This window comes from Cardiocondyla obscurior, linkage group LG16, assembly GCF_019399895.1.
Source record: "Cardiocondyla obscurior isolate alpha-2009 linkage group LG16, Cobs3.1, whole genome shotgun sequence".
NCBI lineage: Eukaryota > Metazoa > Arthropoda > Insecta > Hymenoptera > Formicidae > Cardiocondyla > Cardiocondyla obscurior.
Genome location: NC_091879.1, coordinates 2,295,303 through 2,310,625, shown reverse-complemented (window position 1 = coordinate 2,310,625; position 15,323 = coordinate 2,295,303). Strand labels below are relative to the sequence as shown.

The window sequence follows — 15,323 nt, the reverse complement described above, 5'->3', positions numbered from 1 at the left end:
CGGCTATACGTCATATGGGAGAGCTTATACACGCCGGTATATGGATTCATCGACGAGCCTCTTTTCGCGCTCGCCCTTCGAACCCTTCACGCGAAGGGCAGAGGGGGAGGGGCCGCGGGCAAAAATCACGGATTGTAAATTAGGCACCCGCCCCACATACGCGGGCGTACTCTCGCATTTTTTAAAAGATACAGCGGTCTTTCTTCGCGGCCTTTCACTCGTCGAAGCTGCGCTCGTCGGAAAGCCAAAAAAAACAATAGCTAAAAAGAGAAAAAACATCGCGGAAACCCGGCGCGATAATTAAACATCTCCGATTAATAGGCGGAAATCGTTACTCCGATTCGCAGCGAAAGCTGCCAGGTCGTACATGTGATGGCTCGAGTTCCATCTTCGCAGCGAAATCGGTCTTCTCGAGTGGCTCTCCCGATGCGTCCCGAAATAAAAGCGAAATGAGAGCCGTAATGAGCCCGGTGGCGGCGCGTTCCTTTTATTCGAGCCCGAGAGAAGCGTGGCTAGTTCCGCTGCGCAGTTTGACCTATATACTACGGCGCGCACGTGTGCGAATTCCGCCGGAAGGTTGAAACGGGGCACCGGTTAGCTCTTTGTCCGACGGCAGGATCGTATGTAAATCGCTGCGTGTGTGCCGGCGCGTATGCGAGTATGCGTGCCCGCGCGTAATGGGGGCCCCGAGGAGACCTTGGAACCCCGCATGCCCGGCTGCCTGCTTCCCAGCTGTCGCTCGCGCACAAGAGGATCCTGTGTTTCTGCGTTCCCCTTGCGAATTATCGCGACCTTGGGCCCGCCAGAACGGCACGTGCGGACTTCCGAAGGACGCCACCGCGTCGCCGATTAACGCTCGATTCACAAATACGAAACGTGGACAATTTAAGTGCGAAAGAAAGAAAGAAAAAAAAAAAAGAAAAAAAAAGAAAAGAAAAGAAAAAGAAAAAAAAGTTAAACGCCCAAATCGTAAGCCGGAGAAACGGATAGTCCGTAAGGTTCATGGGAATTAAATATTTTACTAATATTAAGATGCTAAATCTCGCGTGCGAGAAATCTCCTCTCGTCGAACATTAGAAAGGATTCGTCCCGCGGCTTCGGAAGGGAAACCAGTCGCGCGCATAATTGACATTGTTCCGTACGACTTGGACCGCTTCTTTCTAGTAACCTTGACGGCGAATTCTAAACGCGCAATACACGCGTCATTACTTTCTTGCCGGCGCGCAAGGCCGACATCTCGCTCGGCCTGATAAAGATCTCAGTGCGCAAAGAGAATTCCGGCCGCTCAGAGCACGCGAAATTCCATTCCGAGCGCCCCGGCGGCCGACCTGATGCCATCCTTTTTATAATTCCCTTTACTGTTAGGTACGGGCGACCGAGTTTGCCACGGAAAGATAGATTTATCAGACCTTTCGATCAAGATCTCGTATTCGGATCTCCGATCGCACGAGTCACCGTCTTTCTTTACTCGGCAAATATATTTACAGACGCTTGTTTGCGACAAAAAATAAATATTGTGAAGAGTTATATAAAGTATAAAAAGGTTGTTTTAATTAATTAGGAGATGCACCTGAATGCACTCGTTCGAGCAGCTTTGAAGAGGTTAAAATCGAGAATAAGAACGAGAAAATAAATAAAAGAAGAATACTGCGAAAGGAGAACGTCTTAAGTTGCTTCTCTCGGATTCAGAAAATTGTATCGCGCGCGGCCCTTCAATTCGGACGAATCGTCGAAGATGCGCGAGATATCGAGGGTACCGAAATTATGGCGCGACCAATAGTCCTCGGGGGCATTGGATCATTATTTTCACGGGAAGCGGGTGCTCAATGGCCCGCAATCCCTCACAGAACGATCAACAACATTACGAATCCGCCCTTAATAGAAACAGCTTCGGTGAAACACGGCGATTCGTTCTGGTGTTGGGTCAGAAAACATATGCACGTAACTCGTAAAAAATAAAAATGATATACTCTTATTGTAAATTAATATTTAAAAAATAACTAGATTTAAAATCCGACAAAATAAAGGAAATGAGAAATACCAATTCTTAGAAAACGCAAAAAAATTTTTTACCCACAAAATAAATTCAAAGAAAGTCAGAATAAAAAAAAATCTCTATCGGGAAGGAATAAAATTTATTACATTTTCGTATAAATCTTATTATTGCTGACTAATCGAACTGATCAGATACACGCGAATCTCGGCATCGGGAGCGTCCTGGAGGCTATCTACCCTTCCTGGAAACTGTGCGCAATCTTTTCCTCGTGGGAAGAGAAAGCGGAGATCGGAGGGTGCGAAAAGAGATTCTTCGGGAGACTAATTCGCGGGAGAACTTCTCACGGGGTCATCTAAGCGCGGCGTTTCGCCGAGAGACGCCATATTTGAAATTCAGATGCCGGATTGTTTCGCTAAATCAAGAAAAATGCGGCCCCGGTGAGTTCCGACGGCGAAATATCGCGCGTCATCCTTGTAGACGCGTAGCGTAAGCCCACCCCCCCATCTCCCGCCGCGCGTTTCAGAGGGTGGAGAGCACGCGTGCTCGCGTCTGAATCACTTTCGTTCCCGTCGGATGTCGCGCCTCTGGTAACGCACATATTTTCGATCCCTTCACCTGCCCTGATACCGTCCCGAAGGACGTGCGAAACGCGCGACTCGAAGGGAACTCTGGAGCGATGCCAGAAACGCCACTTCGCTTCGTCGTTAATATTTATGAGTGCACTTTCGAAGAAAGGTTTCGCGTTATCAAACACACACGTCGCTCGATCATTTACTTAGTTTATAATTTAAGAAAAAAAATTGACATTCTCAATATTGTACCAACAAAAAAGTACTTAAAAAACAATATTATACAAAATAAATATTCGATATTTTGTGATAAGTTAAAAAAAAATTGTGCAGGATTTTTATCTGAAACAATTTTTAATATTTTATGCCGAGTATTCATCTACGTTTTTATGTCGTTTTTTTTTTCTTTGTTAGATTTTTCCCGCAACGGTTGAAAAATCTCAGAAGATGCATAACGCATCGAGACTGATAAATCGAGGCCATCGAACGCGCTTAGAGTTTTTCGCGAATTCAGATCTTGATCGCCGGGACTCGCGTATATCGCGCGTGCATGTATTTATATGGGAGAAAAACGTGCGGCATCCTGGGAGTTGCAAAGTTTTTCTATTACCGGATAACAATAGGCCTAGACGGCAAGGGAAGATTTGTGATCGAGATACAGGAAGAAAAAGAGGAGAGGCAGGAAAAAGGACGTTTCCGAGAGTGAAGAATCGCCGATTTTAATGGCCCTTTGTTAAAGCTGCGTCTGTTCGCGGCACGGAAAAGAAAATCAATACCGCGCCTCGTCTTGAAGAGATGCCCGTTTAATCTCTCGTTAGGTCCATCCGGGCGCGTTAGTCTCGGCAAATTTCACTCATCAACGGTTATTAAAAAATAATTTTATCCAAGTACTGCGGCGAAGGTACTTCTTTAACGCCTTAGTGAACAAAAAGGAATTATTTCGCGCGTGTAAAAACAAAAAAAAAAAGAAAAGGATAAAAAGCATTATATATAAAATAATTTTTCTCAAACTCAATGGCGAAATGCACTCCGCGGCATCAAGCGGCGATAAAATTACAAGTGTAAATCGCGTTTTGTAAACATACGCGTACTACGACTTCCCATTCTTATTCCTGTCTGCTCCCCATTCTCTCCTCGCCCCCCGAGTTGGATTTCTCATAGCCCTTTGAAAATGGATAAACGGGATGCACCAACACGCATACGCGCTCTCGGCTGGGCGCAATAACTCAGGGCCCTTTTTAGGTGCGATCGAGGATGATTTAACGTGCATTGTGGCACTGTTCGCACGTTGAATTTATGACGATTGCCGGCCCGGTGCCGCGACCGGTGCGGTAACAACCACCGTCCTCGTTACACCTATTATCCCGTAACTATTTTTACGAACGCGTCACCTCGCGCGTCGCAAAAGTGCGCGCGCGAGCAGAGAGGAAAGGGCGCCGGACGCGAGATACGGACCGCGAGGGAGATAGGACACCCCGACTACCTGCTCCCCATTGTCTGAAAGTGGAGCAGTTCTCGAGTTCCACCACTTTATTCCACGCTCTCTGAATGAAGTGGCGCGAAGTCTCGGTCTATGGGGACTTTACGTAGAAAACGACGCCACCCAGTTCGCAGGGTCTTCCCGGGTTTTTTTTCTTCCGAGTCGAGTCGAATTGCGACGTTTCCCGCGCGCGCGGTCGTCTTTCGTGTCGAGGAAAGAGGAAATAAAAAAAGCGGATGGCAGGGCGGCTTGTCCTACCTCTTTCCGTTCTAACCCGAAACTTTTGCGAGCCTTTCAATATTTCAAACGGTAAGATCTCGTAATTATCGCGAGATTTCTCGACGCGTTGCGGGAAGTTTTTTTTTTTTATTTGACGGATTCGATAATTTTAAATAAAAAAATTAACGTGAATAACGCACGTAGCGTTAGGGTTTTCAGATTGGTGAGACGAATAAGCGGTGGAAATCAATAATCTTTTCCGCGCGTACCGCAAATCTGACAGCTCCGGAGTTCCATTCTTTCACAATCCGGAGAGCGGTCAATCTCGCCGAGAGTCCCCGGTCATCCTACGTGTTTTTGCGCCCGCTTGCGACCCTCCGCGTCACGGCGTTCTCGGCGGTAAGTGTACGACAGTTTTCGGCGCCATAAATATGCTGAACGCATTTGCAAGGGTGGAAGCCGCTCTTTGTTTGCTCCCGCTGGCGAAGTTTGCAATGCGGGATCCAGAGTGGGTGCGAACCAGGGAGAAGATGAGAGCAGAGAGAACGAGAGAGAGAGAAAAAGAGAGAGAAAAAGAGACGAGCAGAAGACGAAAGTGGGTCGGGAGGGCGCCGGAAGGGACGAAGGGGCCGAGAGAAGCGAATCAGGCAGGGGGGGAGGGACGAGAGGCCGTAGATTCTTCTTCTAACGTAACTTTCGGCCAAAATAGGCGGTCCTTGGAATCTAATTATCGGTACGCCCGCTTGAAACTCCGGATTATTTATGCCTCTTCTTTGTTCGGCCTGGTCCCGCTGGTGCGCGTGTACTCTCGAAGGGCGCGAAGGAAGACGAAAGAAGACGCGGGGACGAAAGGAAGAGAGAAAGAGAGAGATAAAAAGGCGCCGCTGATGATATCACGCTGTAACGTAGAAACGCTAGACGACGCAATTTCGGCCGGCATAACGGGATTTCGTAATGCGATCTCTTCGTCACGTATTCGAACCTCCGCGCGAATTCCTCTGGGCTTATTGGGACGCTCAGCGGTTCATATTCTTAATTTCGACCGCTAAAAAACTCGGGCAATTTCCCCCTGAACGTCATTAAGGCTTTGTATCGTATATCGCTTAATAAATGTCAAAGAGAGACGGGATGGCGAGTGAAAATTACTTGAATTTCAGCGTAAAAGCTAAGAAAAGCAACGGAGACTCGCCCTCAGTTTTTACTCGCAATGCGAACGATGGAAAGCGAGGCGCTCGACGATACGGCGTTCTTTAAACAAATTCAAATTGGTCTCGGCACAGCAACGAGCGCATCTGCAGCGAGCTTATGTGGGTCACAGTCTCGCGATTCCGGCGAAGTCGTTCCTCCGATCCCGCACGCAATTACACGCGATATTTACTGCACGGCGGGAGATACGATCGACACGCGGCGTCTCGATTTTGCACTTTGTTACCTGTACCCGTACAACGTCCATGCAAATTGCATTTAATTATCCCCGCACGTCTCACTCGGCATGGCACGCCAGATATATTAAATGAGAATCGAAAGCTCCCGAGACGCTCGCATCAGATAAATTGAATACGCGCGCCGCGCTTATGGAATATAAATGGCTATCCTATCGACTGTCTCGCGGAGTAATACGCCGATATTACTTCAATATGTTACACCTCGTTTTCTGCGATCTGACGCGGCAAAAAATAAATATTTGCGAGCGATCCGCGAGGCACTTTCGCTCGCTCCGACATCTCAAGGCGCCTTCCAAGGCGACATGAAATATTCCTCGCGCTGACGAGAGTGCGCGGCGAGGAACTGCAAATAATAGATTATTTCTGGCACTCTCGATACGATCAGATAGGAGCGTCCGCTGTACCAACGTCAGTCGACATACTGAATCCGAGTCGCGGTAAGAGACAAAAATTGCGAACAAAACGAAACCCTAAACGAAAAACAATTCTAGTCTATTTCTCTTTGCTGATGTCTCAAAATTAAATGCATCAATTATATTTAAAAAAAGAACAAAAAAAAAAAAAAAATACAATTTAAAAATATCAAATATAAATCAAAATAAAATAAAACTTATTAATAATTTAAAAAACCGTCCTGGATTACCGTGGCGCAATGTTTCTTTTGAGGGCGAAGCGAACCGGCTCACAATGGAGGCGCGGATGCGATCAAACTGCGCGAGGACGCGGCGGACCCTCCGCCGAGCTGTTCGAGCTCGTCTCCTCCGGCTTCTCTCCTCGCGGGAGCGCAGATGTACGCGTCGAAGTCAGGGCTCATGGGGTTCGCGAAATTGCCCCGCCCCTTTTATAACCCGGCTCATGGTGTGCGAGATCTCCATTTCGCGTCTCCGGCGTTGCACGCCGAGAGAGGATCTTGGCCATTCATGGCCTGTGAAATATAGTGACCCAGTGACACACACGTTGCGCCACCGACTTCGTATAAGACTCCGTAATGTCTGATTTTCGCCCCGGGTCGCCTACGCCATCCCGGCTTGATTGGGACGAGGTCCCGCTCTCCACGTGCAACCCGACATAAGCCGCGACATGCGACCTGCATCTGCTCTCTCTTTCGCGAATGTTACATTAGAACGATACGAGGGGATAACGGGACGCGAGCTCCCTCGAGTGATAAATAAAATATAAGAATTCGCCCCGAGACGGCTGTAAACCACTTTTCGGTACGTGATCTTTATGGTACCGAAGCTGCATAAATTATTTGGTCCTGCAGCTGATAAAAATCTTAATCGCATTCTTATTGAAATCCGCGGAAACCGGGTGAGCGGACCGGAATGGATTTTTAAGAATAAATCCTCGAATTCATACTCGTCGCCTTTCGGATACGACCGCCTCGATCTCAAATGAATTAATTTAACGGCGAGGACTTTGCGCTAATTTTATATTCAAAATATTTCTCGGGGGGGAGAAGAGGAGAGAAGAATTCATCGCGTCGCTTTTCACGATTCTTATTGCGCCGACGGTTACGCCCGGACTTTTCCTCAAGTTGGCCGTTATCGAAATTATTTATTCTAATTGCGCAATTTAAATCTCGAAAACGCTTATTCGGGAGCAGAACCCCGGGGTTCTCGCCGGTCCTATTTCCTGGGAACGTCCCCCCCGTGCTTTTCACAGTTCGACATTATGCATTTGGCGTCCTGCACTTTGCCCGAATCTGCGGCGTCCTTGCACCCGGTGCACGCGCATCTCGCTTTTGGTAGCGTACCGGTTTCCGTTGTTCGACGGCGTTGCTGGTGATGCGCAATGAATGTGCCGGTCCCTTAAAAGGCGTATATTACACGAGCGAGAGCGAGAGAGAGCAAGAAAGAGGGAGAGAAGTGGTACAACCGAAGCAACCAACCCAGTCAGTCGGTCGACCACTGGCGTGCACGCATAAAAGACCGCCGAATTTCAATGCCCCATGCGCCTTTATGTACCTCGACCATTCTTCTCAGCCATAAAAAGCGCACATTCCGCGCTCCCATATGCAACCGGCTTAAAACACACACGTCCCATCGTAAATCAGCTTCCCTTGCCCCGCGACTCGCGTTCACCGCGCGCCTCATTTTCCTGGCCTCTCTCTCTCTTTTTCTCGCTCTCTTTCCCTTTCTCTCTCGTTACCATCATCCGCCAATTTCATTAAGAGCTACGCGTTTGCACGCACGTACCGAAGCCTTCCTAAGTTCGCGCGCTGCAATTGCTGACGGCGCATAAAAGCGCGAACGCAAGCCGTTCACGAGCGTGACTTACGGGCACGCATAAACGTTTACCCTCAGCGATTCACGATCGACTTTGGAAATCGGAGACCTAGGGGAGAAAGAGAGAGAGAGAGAGAGAGAAAGAGAGCATCTACACGTGTGAGAATCGACGGAGTGCGTTTAATGGCCCACCCCGGTGCACGACGTCATCATCGATCGCGGTCTGAGTTACTGTGGGAAGAACGCCGGAAATCGCAAGTGGCCGAGGAACTATGAATGACTACGACGAGAGAGGAAGTCCTTCGCCAGACGGAATATATATTTTTCCTCCCCCGGATATAAAGGCTTTCTACTTCGTTCGTTCGCCTAAAGTTTCAACGGAACTGTCGGAAATGCCAGACGCACCATTTTTCGTATTAACAAAAGCGTTATGAATTATTATCGTTGCAGAAAATATCCCTTTTTTTTTTTTAATTTATAAGAGGATAATGAATATCTTAGATAATCGTCTTTAAGAATGCAAAAAGAAACCTGAACCCGCCGCTGGATAGTGGCGCCTTCGCGTGATAAGGCCGAGAAACCGTGGAGCGCGGCTCTTATCAGTGCGTTTATTATTTTTTCCACTCTAGATAGTATTATATGTACTAATTCTTCATTTACACGGCCGTGCCCATGGCATGTCATGCCGATCGGGAAAACGTACGAGTCGAGATACCGTATCTGCACTGTCAATAGCGCTCGAGTGGACGTGGGTCTAAAATAAGCTCCGACGCGCAACTAGTCCTTGCCCGAAGTTGAAAAAAGGTTGACGAGTTAAAACATTGTCATAAATTACTACGAAACGCGCGACAGCCCCGCAAACCTCTTTTTTTTTCGTTTTTTTCATCGACATACTTCACGAGCTACAACTTCGCGAAACTTTCGCGCGATCATGTCCGCGAAAAACAGCCCGACATACGCGCGTTTGACATATCCGCGTCGAAATTACCCCCAAAAGGTATATCGCGATATGGCAGATTGTGCGTCGGGGACGATATAATCCTTTTTATGCGCCGGCAATAAAAAGCGGTAGTAAAAGTGCAATTTTCCTGCCGAGTGTAGAGCTCCCGGGGTGATTTCTCGAAACAAGCAAATGTTTCTTTTTAAACGAGGCAGGCGGAGGGATACCCCCGGAGAGGCAAGATTCGCATTCTGAACGCATCGATCCGCGCGACGCTTCTTTTTAAGCGCTCGCGAGGGGGTGAGAGCACCACGAGGGCGAGAAATGAAGCAGAGACGCCAAAAAAAAGGGGGAAAAAAAAGACGCGTCCGAGGAAAACGGAGGACGTCTGGAGGAACGGGGAGGCTGCGGACTTTTCCTCCTCTTTTCCTCCTCCGAAAGGGAGGGGGCTAAACCTCGACGGGAGTGGGAGCGATGCCAGTGCAGAAGGGATAGCCTCTGCACAAGCGTGGGTGGCTGAGGGTGGCCAGTGACGTCACGCAAGATGCAGCAGGGTGCAGCGATGCAGGGGGATGAAGCGAAACTGGGTGGAACTGGGCCAGTGGGTCTCCGGCAGCCATCTGCGATTTGTTGGATGGCTCTGCTCCGCGGTGCCGTTGACGTTCGCGTTTTCCGCGGCGCGGTTCTCGTGAAAAATCGCGGTCGGAACGATTGCGCTTAGTTTGCGCGAGTGCCGCGCGAACGAAATTCACAGCGCGAATCGATGTGAAAAATCAAACGACTCCACCCAGAAAATGGTACCCACCCGTATTCGCAGTGTGTTCAATGTGTCACGCGCAAGAAAAAAAGCAAAAACTTAGATAAAGAAACGGTCACTTTGATTAAACGTATTAGAATGATCCAATCATACGTGCTTTCTTTTTAATCATTTACGTAATATTATTTTATCACATGTAATATTTTATTGCTAGAATTATTTTAAGTTGCATGAACTTCTGCGATATTAGTTTGCGTATAAAATCGGCGTACTTAAAAATTTTTTTTTCCTAAATTTTTTTTAGAAAAGTGAATGGAATTATTATTTTGTAAGATAAGAAAAAGAGGAGCGACTCGTTAATTTTAACATATATATAATTTTTTATCTACGCTATGACAATTGTGAACATTAAATGTAATTGCAAAATAATTATAATAATTTTGCTAAGCAATTTTCGTTATCACTCTTTTTCTGGTTATGACGCTTTTCGTTACGTTTCGCATGGCATTTCCTTCACTCCGACGGTTATTCTCCGCATCGTAATTAACTCCTGAGAGACTCTTTGTTCCAGACGGTTAATAAGGCTTATCCGACCCTTCGCTCCGCGTTTATACTTGTTTTTATGTCAGTGCTTTTAGTGGCATTACGTAAAGATAAATATCTTCGCGCATTCATTTGTAGATACTTTTACACAGAAATTGTAATTTTTCTCATTAAAAATAAAAATATATGCATTTAACGTATATTTTAGTTTTAACAGTTTTGATCATTTTCCTTCACACAAATTTTATTTCTCGTTTTACGCACCATCGTAAAATTGCAAAGTCAAGCAGAAAAAGAAAAAAAAAAAAGAGGAAAAATTGTGAAAGTGATATAAATAAATGATCTACGGTGATGCTCGAACGTGATTAAAAGTGTTTCATTACGATTCAAGAAGCGCTTTCGTTCGCCACGGTGAAATCAGGAGGAGCGTGAGTCACTCTTAGAAATCTTGGGTAGAAACGATCGATAACCCGAGATTGCAGCGAAATAATCTGTTTCCCAGATAAGTTTCGCAATACTCGCTCAATGTGTTCCCCCGAATAACGTGCCTCTCATCAGATACGACGGGTTCAGCTATTCAACGCAAAATATATTGCCGATCTTATCGAATATAAAAAAGAAATAGGACCGAAGGAAGTTTACGTTTAAAATTATTTAAAAATCTCAGTGCGACTTGCGAATTATTTTCGCGGGTTAATCGTATTTTTTCGTGCCCCCGTGTACGCGTTTATTGCGACGAGGTCTCTCAAAACCCGGTGCTTTTTTCTTTTTTTTATCCCCTTGACACGCGACGCGGCTCTCTCGCCTTGACGTGATTTCAATGCAAATCCCGCGAATTCCATTGCGCGAAAATAGCTCGTCCATCAGCGGCATCCCATGTCCGTCGGGTTAACAGGCGTGCGATCCGATAGACAGTTTCGGCACTCGTTTCTCCCGTAAAAAAAAAATATATACATATATATATATATCGTCGAAAGTGGCTTCCATTGTATTCACGTTTCATTTACACTTTATCCCGCTTACGCGCACACTGCTACACTTTTTGGCAGTGACTGTTGAATACCGCGTCGGGGGCAATTACCACGAACGACCTACCGGAAGTACGTTAATTGGGAACTACAAACAGCGCCGGTGGTCCCGATTATTGTACGGTTGGTAAATGGAAACGAGTATTTAAAGCTCAAATAAATACCTCAAAGAAAAAAAAAAAATAATAATAAATAAATAAAAAAAATAAAAAAAAGAGTCTCGCAAAAAACGTGGAAGCGCCGTTCTTATCAAGCGCTGTCACGGCGAACATTTTCTAGTCGTTTATTTCGACGTCGCTGTAAACTGGACGACGGCAGTCGAACCCGCTTCGAATGTAAATGATGTATGATGCACCCCCCGTCGTTTCGCTATCGCGGCTGATAAACGTACAGACCGCGCTTGCTTCGCTCGTCCTCCTTACGTTTCCCGGTCGCCACGCTGGATGAAGTCAGCGCGTTCGTTTTCGCCCACGGAATACACGTCGATTGAGTCGAACGTCTACGACGCGGCGTTTCATCTCGCGCGATGTTAGCACCGAGCTTCGGGTCCGGCGCTTATCTCAATCGCGGATGTTTCGCGTGTTAAAAGTCGCGTGTCGACCGTTGGCTCGCGCGGGCATTAACCGGCTAACGATGACGGCGATATCTCGGTAATTAGTCGTGCGAACGAACGGAGCCATTACTCTCCATCGTCTGTCTTTCGACGTGAAAGAGATTGCGTATCTGTAATTATTCGCGGGGCGCGTATTACGTCATCGGGCCGATATGCCGATAATTTCTACGTCGAAATCACTCTCGGATATATTTTTGCATCCGCCCGTGAATGTTTAATATCTCGTTTCGTCGCGGAGGAAGTAACTGGAAGGGTGCGTTTATACGCCGAACGTGGACCTTAATAATCGTTTCGTGAGCGGGAGAGACGCGGCCCCATAGCAGGGAGCACGAGACGAAGGTCAACCTCGAATTGCGTTTCAACGATGCAGCCGGCTGCAGCTACGAGAAGTGATGAAAGAAAGCGGAAAGGAAAGGGAGAGACGCTGAAGAGCAGCGTAAAACGAGACGAAGCGCGGCGAAGAAGCGCATTGTACGTATTTAAAACATACTTAAAAGAGAAAAAAAAATAAAATAAAATAAAATAAGCCACCGAGTAAAATTGTTATCTAATTCAAAATTTAACCTCCTTAAAAAAAATATTAGATTATAAATGTCTCATTGTCGCGTTTGGAAATAAGAACGCTGGAAGTTTACGAGAATCGTTCGGAAGCATGATAAAAGGTAGGGGGAAAAAAAAATTGCAGAAATAACTCTTCGATAAAATCTCCCGGAAAATACGGAAGGCCGCTGGTACAAGTGATACGGATAAATCCACTCTCGTTTCTTTCTCCCCCCGCCTCTCCTTGCCGGCCCTCGATCGGGACTTTAATAGTGGGTGTCCTAATCGCGAGTGACAGAATCTCGAACACGTTCCCGTGCCCCGGCGTGTGACACTCGCGTTTCGGGCGCGCGCAAATGTCAAAAGATAAGAACGCGGCCGGAAGAAATTATAGTGTTTGCGCTAGGTATCGGCTGTCGCGGGTTCTCTCCTCGGCGGGAAGAGGGAAACCATTTAGACGTCGTTCGCAGCAGTCTTCGGATCTCGTCTATATGCGACGACGCGATTCCTCGCGATCGATAGCCCGGAGGAGCCCGGGAACAAAGAACGTCGCGAACGCGACGGATTTCGAACGATTCACGCATCGCGAGCGCGTCGTTTATCAAGTGCTCGCATACTTGTGCACGTAATTGCATTTCTTGCAATTTAAATATTGTAATTTATCAGTACAGTATTAAACAAATTATTAATATGATTATATATTTTTTAAATATTATATATAATTAAATAAAATTTATTTATTAATGTCCAATATATAATATCCCACCCAAAATCCTGAGATCGTATGCTTGCTTATTACTAATCAACGCGATTAATAACGCGGTCATGTGTATAACTTACACGAATGACACATCGAAAGATAAAAGTGCAGTCTATTGATATTACATTATCGCGAATAATTTAAATAAAAATATGAGAGTTAATAGAATTACAGTTAGGGGATACCGTTGTCATAATAAAGATTAACGGGTATTAGAACGATGCTTGTAATGAAATAAAGAGCGTTGCATGCACGTTGATATCATTACAGTTACATACAAAGTTAAGCGAGCGCTCAGATAATAAGCGCTGCTATCTGTATCTTTAAACACAGCTTCGCATTCTCTACCATAAATATGCCAGGGCGCAAGGCATTCGCGACAAGAACTGGACGGACGTGGGATTTACAAAGGATCGTGCCTGGCTTCTGCGAGAACAGATGGCACAAATGAGACGTTTCTCACGGAAACGACTCGTCTTTTTTAGCTCCTCGCGTCTATGGTTCGTATTTAATTAATTAACAAAACCGAACGAAGCTAATAAGTTTTGATACGCGAGAAAACCGAAAAGTTCGCAGTTGTACGAAATTATTAAAAGAAATATGTATTTTATCTGACATATAATTAATAATTAATAAAAGTGCGATAATTTTAAAATTGTCCACGAATCACCGTCGAATGCGAGTAGGCGGAATTTTGCGGCAACAATCGAATGTCTTTTTATTTTATTATTAAGTCATGCGACTTACCAATCTGCATGAGCATCAGCGGAGTTGTTGATTTCTGCAGGTGGCTGTAACATAAAAAGAAAAGAATTAATATAGACATGCCAGTAAATAAATAAGATTAATAAAAAAAAAGGTAAAATTTTTTTTTTAATTTTCTGAAAAAGAAAAAATTTATATTTACCTATAAGTTGCTCCGCCGATGCAGGATGCCCCCCGGGCCTGCTCCTCCACTCAGATGGGACGTGACGAGCCATCCTTCCGCGCACAAGTAACTCGCGAACGCGTCCGGGTGAAGTTAAAATCCCGAAAATTACTTAACAAATGTTTCGACACTCCCGTATTAAAAAGATTCGTAAAAAAACGCCCGGTAACTATCGGCAGCCCCGAACGACCGACGAACCGGCTGCAGTTCGTATAATTTCGAATCGGCGTGCGGCACTGAGCGATGCGACGCAGCGGAGTTTCTCTTGACCTGAAACAAAAAAATAAAACAATTATTTAGTAGATATAAAATTTAATTAAATGAAAAAAATTAAAAAACGTTATTAAAAATCCAAAGAAAAAATTGATATATACCCATGGGTTGCTCCGCCGGGGCAGGATACCCTTCCTGGGCCTCCTCCTCCTCTCAGGATGTCCGCGGGATGTCGGGTTGGTCCTCCTCGAATGGTTGAATATTATCTGAAACAGAAAGATTCAAGTTAATATGCTGTTCTATTCAATGTACATATTACTCAGCGCGTGTTTTTTTTTATCTTACCGCGCGCGTGTTTTGGTTGCGGGTGACCGGACGCAAATTCCAGCGCTAGCACGCTAGCGCGCACCGTCTCCCCCTGCTCCCCGCGCTCCCCGCGCCTACCGACGTTGACTCCCGAACCTACGCAATACGAGCCGGCTGCCGCTAGCGAGCACCCATCCCCTTGCCCCGCGCTCTCTTTCCCCGCGCTCCTTGGGATTGCTCCGCCGAAATAAGATAGATGCCACGTGGCGAGACGTCCTTCCGCGGACTGGACACTCGCGGGATAGTCCACGCACTCCCGATAAATTCACGATCTCGACACAGAAACCGAATACGACGTAAAACAAAGTCCGAGGCAAAGTCCGAGTCACCTTTTGATTCTACGGTTAATATTCGTCGGCGGAACGACACCGGAAACCTGCGTCTAGCGGCGAACGAGACGGATCGCGATATTAAATGTTCCCCGCGCACTTTATCTTCGTCAAGTTTCTCGTCGGCGGAATAAACGACGCCAAGAGTTCGACGGCATGGCCAAGATTTCTATTCTTTCTACGCTTACGGATTAAAGTACCAATGCCCTTGTTCTCTGAATTTTCCATGATTCAGATCGCTTTCTCTTTTCAACCTTTGTAATTTAGATCGCCTTCTATAACATGCGCCACGAAAATTCAGTAGCTTTAATGGCTCTCCCGATCATTGTACACTGATAAAGGCATGGGGTTTAGCACGGCGGCGGCTAG

At 46.2% G+C, this 15,323-nt stretch overlaps 1 long non-coding RNA gene across 1 annotated transcript in view; it reads right to left on the bottom strand.

The window, feature by feature from the left end:
* LOC139109131 (uncharacterized) overlaps positions 1-15,301 on the bottom strand; it is a 57,589-nt gene extending 42,288 nt beyond the window's left edge. The window contains exons 1-2 of the long non-coding RNA XR_011546788.1: positions 14,026-15,301; positions 13,866-13,909 (exon numbers count right to left, since the gene is read on the bottom strand). This is a non-coding gene — a long non-coding RNA (uncharacterized lncRNA). The remainder of the gene's footprint in view (positions 1-13,865; positions 13,910-14,025) is intronic.
* Positions 15,302-15,323: the final 22 nt, after the last annotated feature.